This window comes from Pimephales promelas, chromosome 10, assembly GCF_988280905.1.
Source record: "Pimephales promelas chromosome 10, fPimPro1.hap1.1, whole genome shotgun sequence".
NCBI lineage: Eukaryota > Metazoa > Chordata > Actinopteri > Cypriniformes > Leuciscidae > Pimephales > Pimephales promelas.
In genome coordinates, this window is record NC_142778.1 from 32,684,860 (window position 1) to 32,700,504 (window position 15,645).

Below are 15,645 nucleotides of genomic sequence, written 5' to 3' on the forward strand. Positions count from 1 at the left end.
CCACCACACTAATTCTACCCAAACGAATAATACACACGCAACCCCACACCACTACTAAACCTACCCTAACCAACCCATGCACGTAAAAACTAATTTTCGCATATATATTGCATGATAAACACACCGTGTGCTATAGACGCATTTAGTGTGATCGGGTTGTATTATCCATTCGTTTCTTCAACCTATTGGCAACACTCACTTTTTAAAAATACAAACACTCGCATCTTAGTAGTTAGAGATACAAATCCCATCCAGAGATCAGTAAATTTGACAGTAGCTGATTTCACCTTATGTGTCTGTCAGTCAGTCAGTCAAAAATTTTAAAAAAGTGTTGCCTGTACATTATGTTACGCAAAACATTTCGAAAAAGCAATCAAGGACCTGTAATATCTGGATGTCGCATTCACACAGGCATTTTAGTGATAAAGCCTTTAGATTCACACCGTCAATGTGATATATGATGCGAACAGTCAAATTAAAAGCAACAACTTTTTAATTAGTATACATTCATAACGAAGCATGTCAAAAGCCACATGTCAAGTGCCTCAATGAATGATTAATGATTTTATTAGTTGAGTTAGTCACAGTCTCTTCACTTTGTGTTACTGAAAAACCAGCGGAAGATGAAGTTTCGTGATGAGGAAGGGGTATTAATCATCATGTTCGGTGGATTACAGCATATTTTGTGTCTCTATTATCCAACACAGCGTGTCCATCCTCTAGATTCCTAAGTTATGTTGTACATTTCCGTGGGTTTTACTTCCTCTTATCACTCGCTCTCAGTCTCACATTTAAATTTGAACCTCGTTGCCCATTAGCTACAATAATTTTTGCGATAGACAGCATGCCGGACTTTGATGTGTGGAAAGTAGAGCATTCAGAACAGCAGTGATGGGTTTCTCACTGAGAATATGACCCCGCTGGAGCCAAACCACAAAGGGGGGCCCCAATGGCAGAAGGTTATTCTATGGCTAAAACCCCTAATTCAATTGATTTAGCTGAAATTAGGTTTGGACATCTGTCAGTTCTGCAATACTGAAAGATGGCAAGTCATTTTTAAATCATGAGGCTTTGACACCCCTTTTCAAATAATAGGCTACATACATATATATTATATGCATTTCTTTGATGGACAATGGCATTGTCTGGCTTGAAAGCGAAAGCCGATGAATTATCACATTAGCGCTCGGCTGGTCTTAGTAAATGGTGTTAGTGCGGCATGAGAAAAGCCAGCCAGACTGGCAAAGCCTGGCATTATTCAGACCCAGACATCACACTGGTTTATTAGACTGGAGCCAGAGAGAGGTGTGATGAAGCCTTTGTTTGGGGATGATATTTTTGACCACTTGTATGCACACACATTCATACACACACATAATCCCAGGTGACCTGAGGTCTATCATTAGCTCAGCATTGCACTTAGTTCAACCAAAACCACTCTTACTGTGAATTTGTGAAATTAATTTAAATCACAATAACACAAATATATATATCAATATCTAATAGAGCCCGACCGATAAAGGATTTTGAAGGCCGATACCGATACAAATCGGCTGATTTTTTTTTTAAATTAAATATTGTTGGATTTCACACACGTGTGAAAGAAAAGCTAACTTTTCTGCACAAGATACGTTTGATACTTTTTCTCTATGTCTAAATGTTCACTCCTCGCAAGTATAACTTACATTTTACAATGCAGAGACTGTAACTAGAGATATGCTAAGTTATAAATACAGTAATATTTACTTTATTTAGGTAGAAAAAGTTCATTGTGGTTTCCAAGCTCATTAATGTTAACGTTAGCGGTCTTCCACTGATGATAGTGGCATTAGCTAGCTTTTTGGTTAGCTAGTCTATGATGAGCCATAATTTAGCAATAGATAACCTCATACTGCAAATTGTAAAACATACATTTTCAATATAACAGGCCAAGGAGAGATGATTAAAGCGTGTTTCGTCCGTTTTTATTTTATTTTTTTAATATTCATTTATCGGCCATTATAACTGCCGATACCGATATTATGGAAAATGCCTAATATCGGCCGATAATATCGGTCTGGCTCTAATATCTAATATCTAAATAACGCTAAAAATGTAATATTTAATTAAAAATCAAAAACAATTTATAACACACAAAATAAAAATATCCTGAAAACGACTATGGTAAAAGAGTTTTTCCTCTATCATTTGTGCTACTGCTCTTTTTCTGACTGATTTTTATGAGATGAAACTGATTTAAACTAGTTATGAAAATGTTTTATAGCATTACAAAAGGTTCTATCAGCGCTACGTATTTGGAACCCCTAAAAGGTTCTATACACTCTTAAAAAAAGGATTCCTCTGGGTTCTATATAGAACCCTGGGGTTCCATACTTGGCCAATAGAACCTTTTACCAAAAATAATGGTTCTATATAGAACCATTTTGGAGTTCCATATATGAAGCGGGGGATGGAACCATTTCTGGTTCTAAATAGAACCATTTCTTCTAAGAGTGTGTGAGCAATAACAGCTAATGCTAGCAAACCAATGAAAACCATATGACCATTCCCCGAATCTCCCTATATATCCGTCTGTCTGTCACTCTTTCACTTTTCTCAGATGACCACTAAATAATTCAGGTGATAAAAATAACAAATGTTTAGGGTCTTTTGAAAGTCGCAATATAAATAAGGACATCGGTCTTTGATTCCCGCGGGAGGATGGAAACATTGATCTGTTTCAATTTTAAATGTGAGACACTGAAAGTAGACTCTCACTCAGAGGGCTCCTATTCCAGTCGACCTGGCAAAGACTCACACACACACACACATACACTCATGTTGAGTTTTCACTTTCTATGGGGACTTTCCATAGACAATATGTTTTTATACTGTACAGACTGTTTATTATATCACCTGTGACAAAAGTCCTAATTTAGCCCTGATGGCAGTGTAGGCCCCTGTGTTTGTTTGGTTTATATTATTTCTATAAATTATTTGGTAACTTTTTTCTAGTCTGAGGTGCACATTAGTCTAGACTGATAAAAAAAAAAAACACCAACACCATCTCTTGGTGTTTTTTGGGGGATTTACATAAGTCATTATTTTTATCCTCATTTGCAAAACTTACCATGTCTGCAGCATGGTTTCCAGGGGTGGGTGTTTAAGAGGACGTGCGCCTTCCTGTTCCTCATTTTATGTCATCCCAAAGAATTCTGGGTAGTGTAGGCATAGTCCATTTCTCAATGGGAGCAGGGGGTTATTGTTTCATGTTTTATTGCGTTTATGTTTATTGTATGTAGAAATGTATCTGTTTATTATTTGTATTATTTTTCTTGTATAATTTTAGGTTGATGTATTTTGAATATTATTTTCATTTTCAGTGTAGTTATGTATGTGAACATTATTTAAATTCCCTACTACTGTAAAATGGTTGACCCTTTCAGTATAAAGGAATGCATGTTTGTCTGTGAAAGCAGTCCTGGTGAGGGACCTTCATGAGGAGGGTCACCTTGAGTGTTGTTTATGTTATTTTTTATTCTTTATTTGGAAGTCAATAAAGATTTCACTGACTGCAAGCAGTGTCTCCTGCATTTGCTCTGGTCATGTCTTCACATCACTTAACACTAAATCTTATAGGGTCTAAAACGTTTATGTTCAGAATCATGGGAGAAATATGACCTCTATTTTATACAAAACAATCATGATTCCTAATTTATCCAGAATCATAGCGTTGGGTCTTTTTTTATTTTTTTATGAATACTTTTATTGAGTGAGAATGCATTAAATTGAGCAAAAGTGATAATAAAGAAAATTAGGTATCAAATAAATGCTGTTTTTAACTTTCTATTCATTAAATGTGGGTTACAATTTGTTTTTCCTTGTTAAAGGGTCGTCTTAACACATACATAAACGCAAGTTTTATGAAGGTCTTAATGCAAGCAAAGAACAGTGTTTTTTTTTTTTTTTTTGCTTGTTTTTTTTCTTCTAAATATTAAGCTAATATCATAACACAAGCCCAGACGGTAAGTTCACCCTATTGTCAAATGAGCAGCAAAAACCACCAGAGAATCTCACAAACATTCCCACACAAGAGTAAGTTCTATAGCTTCGGGGATCAAGTTTTAGGACCCACATGAAAAAGAGGATAATTAAGAGTTGTTACAAGAAGGGAGAAGTTGTTCCAACCCCATATGAATTTCTTACTTCCAACACAAAAATACTGGTTTAGAAGAATTTCCAAGTTCCCCTTTTCCATATGATGAGAGTAAATGGGGACTGAGACTTTAAAAAGGAAAAAAGAACATAGTCCATAAAGCGTTTGCACTATATTTCAATATTGTGAAGCCATTTAATAGCTTCTCTATTAACAGACCTTAAATGTCTGTTGATTGTTTGTTTAGTTTTTAGTTAACTAAAAGTTTTTAAAATAATTTTCGGTAAAAAAATTGTTTTCAGAAACAAGCAAAAAAATAAAATGAAAATATATTCTATGGAAAACTTTATTGAAGATTGTAACAGCAATAAATAAGTGTAGAGTAAGTATTAGTACTAAAATTACTAAAACTGAAATAAAATACATTGCAAACTACATAGAAATATATTTTAAGAGATTAATAAAAATGACAAAAGCACATTTATAAATTGAACTAAAACTAAACTAAAAATCTAAAAATAAAAAAACAATTTAAAACATTAATTATATATATATATATATATATTATTAATGTTTTAAATTTTTGTTTTTAAATCACTGTTTTAAAAATGCTTTATACTTTAATATATATATATATATATATATATATATATATATATATGAAGAGTTCAGATGCAAAAGCCTCTAAGTGCCATTTGAAATTTTCTTCTAAAATGATAATTTTTATCAAGCTTGTATATTTAAGTTCATTAATTTCACTTAAACGGCAATGAAGATTACCTATTAATTGTCATTTAAGTGAAATTACTGAACTTAAATATACAAGCTTGATAAAAATGACCATTCTAGAAGAAAATTTCAAATGGCATTTAGAGGCTTTTGCATCTGAACTCTTCATATATTAAAGTATAAAGTATGTAAATAACACTAAAATTACACTGAAAGTGAAGTTGGTTGTTTTTATGGTGTTTTATAATTTTTTTGGGACAACCATTCAGTTTCACTGTATGAAAAAGAGCAGCATGGACATTCTGCTATGTCATTTCTATAACATGAAAAGTAATACGAGTCTGGAATGACAATATTTTTGGTAAACTAATACTTTAAGGTAAATGTTTTTTGGCTGTCCTAATGAATTTAGAATGGTCAAGTGATGCCACAAAGTCAGATGAAGGAAGTACACACACACATCGTGATTGACAAGACTAAATAAACATGCTCCTCCTGACTTTTGGTTTGGATGGAACTCCATTTATCCGATCAGTGAGGTTAAGAGAAGACGACCAATAGAGCAACTCACTGATCTGAATGTCTACAAGGATTTATTTTAAAGTAGTGAGGTGGAATGTGATTTAAAGGATCTCAAGAGTCCACACCGGTAGCCAAAATAGAAATACAAAAACTCTCACGCACACACACACACACACATTCAACGGCCCACACTACCTCTTGCTCCTATCTCCCAAAGCTGGCTCATGTCATCTGTAAGAGAATCCTTTGTCCTGATGGTGTTTTTGAGTGCTGTTTCTGTCATCACACTCCGGACATGGCCACTTATCCCACTAAACACCGGGAGGGACATCTATTTATAACAATAATAATCAAGGCTTCGCTTTCTCAATCACACAGAGTTCGCAGGTCAACCCATCCCTGTTAAAGCCTAACATCTGCCCAACATGTAGGCTGCCCATCCCCTCTGCTGTGCGCAGTATGCCAGTCATAGGATCAATTCACAGAAACGCTTCACAAAGAAAAGGGAAACTACAAGGCGTAATTACAATTATGAAACAACAAGCCGAGGAGGATGGGTCTGTATATCCCTCCCTCTTTCTCTTCCTTCCCCATCATCTCATTTTCTCTCTCTCCGCCTTATTAATGTTAAGCAAACTTCAAGAATAATGAAGAAGAGATACGTTTTTGAAAAGCAATTAGACATGGGTTTGGCTCAATATGAGTGTGTGTGTGCGCAACATTTCAGTTGTTGCCCATGTAGAGCATTCTATACTGATTTGATTGATTAGCCTAATATATGTAACTTTATAGACGCTTATAAAGTTAAATGAAAGAAATGTTACATGGCCAAACTGAAATGTGACAATACCAGACCCGTTGAACAAAAATCGGAGACAAGAATGTTTTTCTACCGACGTGTCTGATTTACCGCAGTGTTAAAACTGTGGCGAGCGCGGCGGCGGCGGGGTTTTATAAGGTTAACATAGCTCTCCTTATTAGCTAGGCTTCTTACATGCTTGCCAATAACCTTTTTTCAAGGTGGGTCTCCACATTGACAGCATGTTGGATGGATCTGTGCAGCGTTGTTTATGATACTAACCATTCAATACACAGATTGGTCCGCTGTCAATGTGTTTGCGAGAGAGAGAGAGCGTGCGAATATGCGCTACATGCAACACAGCAGTCAAATAGTCAAATAGTCAAATCCCATCTTAAATGGTAAAAAACACGGAAATCAATATGTGGCGGTCAGCGCTGATAATGTGGTGGGCTGCCACTAATAAATGTATGGGAAACACTGTACCGAATATCACTCAGATAAACATAGGTCTATGCATTTTAATACCGCCGTCTCCCTCTTGGTTAGGAAACCCTAACAGTTTTATTTTTAAAAATTGCGTTTGCTCCCAAGTTCAGGTTGCACCCCACAGCTCAACAACCTGCTCATCACCTTAACTTTCACTGCATTTGTAGCCAATGCCATATTATCCAGTAAACACTAATAAACAAACAGAACGGAAGTTAACTTTGGGCCAGCTCATCACCATGGCAACGCATCTGATGAAAGCGTCTAAACCTACATGATGCGAAAAAAGCTGAATAAATCGCTCCAAACTTACTGATTAGCTGGCAAAATAATTGATCATTAGTCGATTAATCGTTCTAATAATCGTTGGATTAACCGATTATCAAAATAATCGTTTGTTGTAGCCCTAATGGGTTTGGCTCAATATGAGTGTGTGTGTGTGCACAATATTTGAGTTGTTGCCCATGTAGAGCTTTCTATACTGATTTGATTGATTAATATGTGTAACTTTATACCTACATGATGTGAAAAAAACTGAATAATCGTTCCAAACTTACTGATTAGCCGGCAAAATAATCGACGATTAATTGATTAATCGCTCTAATTGTTAGATTAATCGATTATCAAAATAATCGTTTGTTGCAGCCCTAAATGGGTTTGGCTCAATATGAGTGTGTGTGCGCGCAATATTTGAGTTGTTGCCCATGTAGAGCATTCTATACTGATTTGACTGATTAGCCTAATATGTGTAACTTTATACCTACATGATGTGAAAAAAGCTGAATAATCGCTCCAAACTTACTGATTAGCTGGCAAAATAATCGACGATTAGTCGATTAATCGCTCTAATTGTTAGATTAATCGATTATCAAAATAATCGTTTGTTGCAGCCCTAATGGGTTTGGCTCAATATGAGTGTGTGTGTGCGCAATATTAGAGTTGTTGCCCATGTAGAGCATTCTATACTGATTTGATTGATTAATATGTGTAACTTTATACCTACATGATGCGAAAAAAGCTGAATAATCGCTCCAAACTTACTGATTAGCCGGCAAAATAATCGACGATTAATCGTTCTAATAATCGTTAGATTAACCAATTATCAAAATAACCATTTGTTGCAGCTCTAATGGGTTTGGCTCAATATGAGTGTGTGTGCGCGCGCAATATTTGAGTTGTTGCCCATGTAGAGCATTCTATACTGATTTGATTGATTAATATGTGTAACTTTATACCTACATGATGCGAAAAAAGCTGAATAATCGTTCCAAACTTACTGATTAGCCGGCAAAATAATCGCAGATTAATTGATTAATCGCTCTAATTGTTAGATTAATCGATTATCAAAATAACCGTTTGTTGCAGCTCTAATGGGTTTGGCTCAATACGAGTGTGTGTGCGCACAATATTTGAGTTGTTGCCCATGTAGAGCATTCTATACTGATTTGATTGATTAGCCTAATATGTGTAGCTTTATACCTACATGATGCGACACCCACACAGCCTTGGTTATATAAGCAGAAATGAAAAGTAATTTCGTAAGTGGAGGAATTTACATTAACATTTTGATGTAAGCTTTTGAATTCTACGCACTGATGAATCACACCAGTCATTTATTAAGAAACTGGGTCGATTTTAATTTCATGTTGCTTAAAAGCATTATGATCTTAATACTACCAGACTAGCAGATTACTATGGACTGGTTGTGAACACATAATATTACTCACAACCAGATATGTTTAGCCATCGTCCTGTACGTTCCCCACGGCCAACCCCCTGATACACTCCCACTTTTCTTTTGATTCACGATTCGCAGTAACTCCCCCTCCCGCTTATCTACTCTGGGTCATTTGTCATCCTCTAATTATGGCAGCCATTGTCATCTCCATGGCAACGGAGTGAAGAAAAGAGGGAGGGAATGCATACGGGTAATGAAACGAGGTAGCACATTCTTAACATTGGCCGGAGGAACACGTACGCAGCAACTGAACGCACCGAACAACCGTTACCTATGGACTATAATTTCACACATCATTCACTTTAAGAGTTAAACCATCAGCTGTTCCTGACAAATGATGTTACGTGTGATTACCGTAAACGATGGGGCAACATCTGTACTTTTCAGTCAGTAAAAAGGAAGCGGACACTGGAAAAGCAGAAATGCTCCACTCAGTCTGTGAACAAAAGGCCACAGGCAGAGTCCCAGCTAAATCTACAATTGTACCTTAATTAAAAGTTGCTTGTGTAATACCCAAGCTCCATTTGCACACGTGTGTGTGTATGTGGTGGTGTGGGGGGGGGGGGGGGGGGGGGGGGGCTCCCCAGGGCCGAAGGTTGCTGGAAACAACCAACAGACAGACCAATTTACAGTCAGGTAAAGGTTACAATGATACACACATGGCAAAACACAGTCACAACAGAATGCAATTAACACTCTTTACTCACATCACATCACCCCACAACACACTTTTCATCCCTCTAACGCTTGCAAATAAGAAAATGATTTGCACACAGCTAGGTGTGAAAGAGAAGCATGTGACATTCTAACATTTAAAGGGGCGGTTCACTTTTTTAACTTTAAATCTGTTACCCACCCTCATGTCATTCCAAACCTGTATGCTCGTATGTTTCTGTGGAATACAAACAAAACAAAGAATCTTCACATAGATCTTCTCCATACAGTTTAATTAAGTTGGCTCTTTGTCCTCACACAAAGTCTCATCGGACAAAAAATAAATAAAAATCGTATGACTTTTAAGGTATTTTAATAGTACTTCACAGCTTGTGGACAGTATGAGCAATATATAGAATCATTGTATGGAAAAGATATATGTGAAAAATATAAATATATATATATATATATAAGTAGTAGTATAGTGAGATTTCTATTTCAAATAAATGCTGTTCTTTTGAACTTTTCATTCATCAAAGAATCTGGCGGGAAAAAAAACTATCAAGGTTTCTGCAAAAATATAAAAATTCTGCAAAAATATTAAGCGGCACTGTTTTTAACCTTGATAATAACAATAAAAAAAAAGTTTCTTCCAAATCAGGATAACAGACTAATTTAATTTAATACTGAATGGCTGCTGAAATAGCTTTGCCATCACAGGAATAAATTCCATAATACACATGACATTTATATAGTAAAAATACATAATATTTTGTTGCATTTGTCTTATTTAGTATATTTTTACTCTTTACCCACCATTGACGGAATTTTCCGGCTTTCAGTTGTACAAAGATGAAAGAGTACTGGATCTCCAGATAGAAACACAGACAAGAAGGAAGCAGAATTGCGATAAAAGCATTGTTTATGCACGTTGTCGTATTTTCTCAGTTCTTTGTTCAGTTCATGCTCCTGACGAAGGTCGTGTGACCGAAACGTTTGTGAATAAACTTGATTAAAAAGTGCAAGTAATGATAGTGTGCGGTAGTTCCTTATCTGCTCAGTTCTTTGTTTAAAATGTTGCTTCTACTAACTGTACGTTGACGTTCACACCGCGGCCGACTTGAGCGTCAAAGAAGCTCTGGCTGCCCTGTCAAGGACGCGTGTCAAAAAGTACAGGGAAACTTGTTGACGCTTTGGACGCTTTGAACGCTCTGACATTGCAGGGAGAATAGAAGTGTCACATGAAATGTAATACACAGAAAAAACAAGCAATACATTGAAGAAACCTTTTATAATGATTGAACCGATTTGGTCACATTTGGTCGGGAAAAAAAAAATATTTTTATTATTATTTGCAGTCAAATCAGTGTCACCATGAGCAAAATAATTACCACTTTAAAATGAGCATTCGTAAATATTTTAAATAAAAGTTGTGCTCATGCGGTCCCTATTAGCAAACAACATAATGTCATAAATGATACGAAACCAGTAGGAAACACAGCAACGGCGATGATTAGCTTCTCTTCCATTTTCTCAGAGCTAATGTTTTGATAGGAACGAACGTTTACATATGTATGCATCTCCGGAATTAGCCAGCGTGAAGGACGTTTCCGATTGGTTGCTGGCATTTTGCCGCTGCTTGCCACTGAACCGCGTCACAGCTCATTACCATAAAGTTGAGCTTCTTTCAACTTTCCGATTGACGCTCAAAACGCCCAAAACGCGATGCCGATGGATTTGACGCTCCTTGCAGTTGAGAAAAGCCAGCTTCCATTGAAAATGAATGACTTCCGGCTGCTTTGGAAGCTCAAGTCGGCGGCGGTGTGAACGTTCAGTTACCCACATTCAAGTGTTGATAAAAAAAAAAATTCATGAAGTTAGAAAGAAAAACTTGCAAAGGCTCGGTTCTTTGTTTTGATATCTTGCATGTTCAGATATTCATACAACAAATTATTCTGAGGGCCATGAAAGATTCGTAAAAATCCGCAAAAATGCTGACGGTGGCTTGCAACTAGAGCCAGACCGATTTATCGGCAGACCGATATTAGGCATTTTCCAAAAAAATCGGTATCGGCAGTTATAATGAACGATAAATGAATATTTCAAAAATAAAATAAAAACGGACGAACACGCTTCAACCATGTCACGAGTGTTGGAGTTGTATAGTTTGTCCACCAGAGGGCACTCTACACCGTCCCTGTTGGCAACACTCGTGTACAACGCGCCACACATCCTGCAACCTGCTGATCCAATGTAGGCAATGTAGGGACTAATTATTATTTTATTAATCAGAACTTTAATATATTTTGATGTCCCTCTGTTCTGTTGTGACAATAAAAGAAACAAGTTTCTTTTTAAAATGCATTATCATATTATTTTAGTTAAAACTCATAAATAACTTCAAATAACTAATGTGAGGGAAATCTGTTGATGTTTTGTTCTGCGTTTCTGCAAAAAAAAATATATATCGGCCGATATATCGGTATATATCGGAAATATTTGTATCGGTATCGGCCTTCGAAATCCTTTATCGGTCGGGCTCTACTTGCAACTCTTATTTTTTTTAAACGCTGGCAGGGAAAGAGTTAAGGACTATGCCACAATCTGATCCAGATACACATTATGTAATTGGACCATAAGTGGAGTTCACATTGCACTGCCATGCTGTAAATCAGCTGACCTCAGATCAGATGAGTAGAACCGCCCTAACTGCCTCCCCAATAAAGCTCTTTTGTGTTGGTGTTGAAGGGGCTGGCCTAGGACCTGCATTACGGCCCAACACAAACACCTCCCTAAGACAAAGGCCCTTTGTTTGATCCCCAGCACATGGGTCAGCCAGAACTCCCTACACGGCAAGCACATATGGACCCACCACAGAGAGACCAAAAGAGATGGAGAGTGTGGAAAAAAAGAACCGGTGGGAGAACAGAGGGTCAATGAGGGGTTCAGGGAAGCACTTGACATACCAGCCCCACTGTTTCCCACTCTCAGCCCAACTTCAGGCATCGACTCTCCAAGAGTAATCTGCTTAGGTGTGTGACTGAGTAAGAAAAATAGAGACACTTTTTTTGCCTGAGCTAAAAACGTACTCTCTCCCGTGTTTTATACCAAGTAGAAACACAGATATGTGCCTCTATAAGTCAGGACGTAACAAAAAGTGGGGTTGTGCTATTTTAGTTCTCAATACAGCATCATTTCTCTCAAATACTCTCAAACCAAATTAGTAGTTGCATTAAATACACTAAATAACATGGTATAGAAGATCTGAATGTTGCATGTAGGTTTGATAACTTTGCATAGTACCCAGTAACATTCACAAATCAGATGCAAAATACATGCAACCATGACACAGTACACAAACAAACACACATTCATTTAAAATCATCTCCACCTCATAAAGAATTGAGATGTGCATTGTTCAGTCACACTGTGTCTGCGGGCCGAGCCAGAGGGGATCATGCCAGAGTATTACAGTCAAAGCTCTGGGAAATCAACACATGAGAACCGTTTGTTCTCCCTGTGCTCAGTCAACTCCAATCACATCAGCTAGACACATAAAACCCCCCTCTATTACAGAGGGACAGAGCGTCAGACAGACAGTCAAAAGATCACCGACAGAGAGAGAAGCAAAAATGGACGGGGAAACTATCATTTGTAATTTCACCAGCCAGTATGTTTCATCAGAGCTCCTTCCCTTTTTTATAGTGACTCAGAATTTCCCCAAACACAGGCACACATTATGGTTGCAAGGGTGTGCACTCACAGCCCCACGCACACCCACTGCACTCGATACATTAAAAATGTAATATATAATCTTCCCTTAGGAGGATTACCCAATGGACAATCAGACGTAAATCTGTAGTTTAAAAGGGCTTGCAATCTGCATAATGCACACTATTGCAGTTGCTAACAGGGCCAGCAGTGCTGCAGTCACAAGCAAGGGTGCTTTGTGTCGATGCTAATTTCCTTTCTTTGCATTAAAATGGGTTTTTTACCCACACAAACAGCCCTCTTCAACTTACAGCTGCTATGAAGCTTTCAACAATACAAAATGTGCAGGGAGTTCAGACAGAGCATACACCTACTACACTTAAAGGGACAGCTCACTTTGAAATTAATTTTTGGTTTAGCTTACCTCAAGGGCATCCACGATGTAGGCGTCTTTGTTTCCGCAGTAGTTTCAATGTCGATATTTTTAGGTCAAACCGTTTGTCCATCAGTCATATAATGGAGGTCTATGGTCACCACCTCAAAGAGCATGCACAGAGAAGTCCAAATTAAACATGATTTAATGACTCGTAAGTGTAAGTACACATTGACAGCCTAAGACACGAAACGAGCGGTTTGTGTGAGAAAACGAACAGTATTTATATTGTTTTTACTTCTTGTAACCTAAATATGGTTAAGTGATCTAAATATGGTTGTGAAAAAAAACGTTGTCTGTTGATGTATTGAAATCGTCTTCCATTGCAATTTCCTGTTTATCTAAATATGTTTAGATCTTCACAGTGAAAGCTAACACTTCCGAAATCTCTGTGTAAACAATGAGTGACGTACAATGCGTGAGAGATCACTTCCGGCACTTGCGCAGACCGAAGCGCCCACGCTCTCAGATCACTTGGACGTGGCTGTTGTTAAAAGAGGTAAAAACGATATAAATACTGTTCGTTTTCTCGCACAAACCGCTCGTTTCGTGTCTTAGGCCATCAATGTGTACTTAAAATTACGAGTCATTAAATCATGTTTAATTTGGACTTCTCTGTGCATGCTCTTTGAGGTGGTGACCATAGACCTCCATTATATGACTGATAGACACGAACGGTTTGACCTAAAAATATCAAAATTGAAACTACTCCGGAAACAAAGACACCTACATCTTGGAAGCCCTTGAGGTAAGCTAAAACATATCAAAAATTAATTTCAAAATGAACTATCCCTTTAAAAGGCTAAAAAAAGGAAGCAAAATGCAGAATTTGTATGATTTTGAACCATATTTTACAAATATGAATTTAAGAAATACATTTCCACACTTCATAATATGAAATCATATATTAAGGGATCCACCGATATTAAAATTCTCTCCACTACTGATAAGCAGATAATTATTTTCATGTTATGGCTGATTACCTATATATATGTGTGTGTGTGTGTGTGTGTGTAAAAAAGTATATATATATTTTTTTTTATAAAATTACACACAAAAAAAATATATAAATACAAAAAAACCCACCACATTCAGTTATTTTAAATGCTACAGGCACATTTAGGCATCACAATATTACAAAATGTTCACTATGAAAACCATACGTTTTGAGATCTAAGATTAAATGTATTAAATTACGAGTGCAAGTAAGGTAATCCTAGTCATCACAATAATATCAGCCAAAAATGGCACCGGTATACTGAGTATCCAATCCATACTTGTATGTACTGTATATATAACGTGGCCAAGATTAAGTGGAAACTAATATTGTGCACACGATTTACTGATTTAGTACTGACGTACTAAACTGTGGGAACGAATTGTTAATTAGTGGCCCACGATGTACATATTTTTTACATAAAAGATATTTTACTTTATTAAAAAAAAACAAATTCTTAGCTCTAGAATTTCACAATTCAAATTTACAATGCTGTAGAGTTGAAGTCTCTCTTTAAACTGTGCCAATCTTATAACAGTATCTTACAAAAATCTTCATCAGACACCAATCGCTCAGCACATGTCAGACTCTAGACGCTAGAGACATTATGTTTCTTTCTCTGCTACTCGAGTGCATGGCCACAGTTGAGCTGCATGGATGTACAGATGGAGTAAAACTGAACAGCTGGGTCCTCTGCTTCAACCCTTCAATTAGCCAGCTACAGGACAGCCCGGCATATTGCATGCTGCAGAGATCACTTTAGAAAAAAAAAAAACATTTTTAATCCTATCCAGTCTATCCATCAGCAGAAGTCCGCTTTTAAAGGATAATATGACGAGTGGCCTTGGATTACAGTTCACAGATTAGACATTAAACCACTTGATCAGATGGTAAAATAGTCTAAATAAGGATTTCATTTTTACTACATGGCTAGTTGTCCAGAAAAGTAGTAATCCAGTAAACGTTTATCTTATCGGACTTAGAATATTACAGCATCAGTGTTTTTGGCCAAATCCAACATTATAGAATACATTGTAAAACTGAATGCACTTTATCTAATCAAAAAAAATTGTGGCAACAGATTACAAGCAATATTATTAATTGAATGTAACAAATTTTAATTGAGTAATAATTAATCAAATTAATTCTTTAAAAGTTAACCATTTAAAATGAGTAAAACTTAAAAAAAATAAAAAATGTACACTTAAGTCACCATTATGGTGTTTGTTTTAGGTTTGTTTTATAATTAGGGTTTTCTCCTTCAGTGATTCTGATTGTTAACATCAGTTGTCTTCAATGTTGACAATAAAGAGTTCTTAATGAATTTTTGATGTCTGTCTGTTATTCAGATATTTTTATGTAAACTTTACTCATTTTAAGGAATAATTTGTTTAATTATTAATCAATTATAATTTGATCAATTTAATTAATAATATTG

At 36.4% G+C, this 15,645-nt stretch overlaps 1 protein-coding gene across 3 annotated transcripts in view; it reads right to left on the reverse strand.

Moving 5' to 3' along the window:
• Positions 1-15,645, reverse strand: part of gnao1a (guanine nucleotide binding protein (G protein), alpha activating activity polypeptide O, a) — a 103,610-nt gene that overhangs the window by 81,233 nt on the left and 6,732 nt on the right. The window lies entirely within an intron of this gene.